Genomic DNA, 1,513 nt, shown 5'->3' with positions numbered 1-1,513 from the left:
ACCGAATTCTTCAAAAAAGAAGAACACATGGCAGCCAAAAATAACAACAATGCCAACAATGCAAGGAAGGTGCTGGGTGACTTTACTGCACCTACTCCCGACTTCTATGGGAGAAGCATCTCTATCCCTGCCATTGGAGCAAACAACTTTGAGCTTAAGCCTCAATTAGTTTCTCTAATGCAACAGAATTGCAAGTTTCATGGACTTCCATTGGAAGATCCTCATCAGTTCTTAGCTGAATTCTTGCAAATCTGTGACACTGTCAAGACTAATGGGGTAGACCCTGAAGTCTATAGACTTATGCTATTCCCTTTTGCTGTAAGAGACAGAGCTAGAATATGGTTGGACTCACAACCTAAAGAAAGCCTGGACTCATGGGAAAAGCTAGTCAATGCCTTCTTGGCAAAGTTCTTTCCACCTCAAAAATTGAGTAAGCTTAGAGTGGAAGTCCAAACCTTCAGACAGAAGGATGGAGAATCCCTCTATGAAGCTTGGGAAAGATACAAACAATTAATCAGAAAATGTCCTTCTGACATGCTTTCTGAATGGAGCATCATAGGTATTTTCTATGATGGTCTATCTGAACTATCCAAGATGTCTTTGGATAGCTCTGCTGGAGGATCTCTTCATCTAAAGAAGACGCCTACAGAAGCTCAAGAGCTAATTGAAATGGTTGCAAATAACCAATTCATGTACACTTCTGAAAGGAATCCTGTGAACAATGGGACAAGTCAGAAGAAAGGAGTTCTTGAGATTGATGCTCTGAATGCCATATTGGCTCAGAACAAGACATTGACTCAACAAGTCAATTTGATTTTTCAAAGTCTGTCTGGAATGCAAAATGCACTAAGCAGTACTAAGGATGCTTCATCTGAAGAAGAAGCTTATGATCTTGAGAACCCTTCAATGGAAGAGGTGAATTACCTAGGAGAACCCTATGGAAACACCTATAATTCTTCATGGAGAAATCACCCAAGTCTCTCATGGAAGAATCAAGAGAGACCTCAACAAGGTTTCAACAACAATAATGGTGGAAAAAACATGTTTAGCAATAGCAAGCCTTTTCCATCATCTTCTCAGCAACAGACAGAGAATTCTAAGCAGAACCCCTCTGACTTAGCAACCATGGTCTCTGATCTAATCAAAACCACTCAAAGTTTCATGACTGAAACAAGGTCCTCCATTAGAAATTTGGAGGCACAAGTGGGACAGCTGAGCAAGAAAATTACTGAACTCCCTCCAAGTACTCTACCAAGCAATACAGAAGAAAATCCAAAAGGAGAGTGCAAGGCCATCAACATGGCCGAAATTGGAGAGGAAGGAGAGGAAGTGAACGCCACTGAGGAAGACCTCAATGGGCGTGCACTGACCTCCACTGAGTTCCCCAATGAGGAACCATGGGAATCTGAGGCTCAAAATGAGACCATAGAGATTCCATTGGACTTACTTCTGCCTTTCATGAGCTCTGATGAGTATTCCTCCTCTAAAGAGGATGAGTATGTCACTGAAGAGC

At 41.8% G+C, this 1,513-nt stretch overlaps 1 non-coding gene across 1 annotated transcript; it reads right to left on the bottom strand.

Moving 5' to 3' along the window:
- Positions 1 to 432: 432 nt before the first annotated feature.
- On the bottom strand, positions 433 to 540 carry LOC130978654 (small nucleolar RNA R71). The gene has a single exon (XR_009086274.1). It is a non-coding gene; the product is annotated as a small nucleolar RNA R71 (small nucleolar RNA).
- Positions 541 to 1,513: the final 973 nt, after the last annotated feature.

Source organism: Arachis stenosperma, chromosome 4, assembly GCF_014773155.1.
Source record: "Arachis stenosperma cultivar V10309 chromosome 4, arast.V10309.gnm1.PFL2, whole genome shotgun sequence".
NCBI lineage: Eukaryota > Viridiplantae > Streptophyta > Magnoliopsida > Fabales > Fabaceae > Arachis > Arachis stenosperma.
This window is presented reverse-complemented; position numbering and strand designations above follow the sequence as displayed.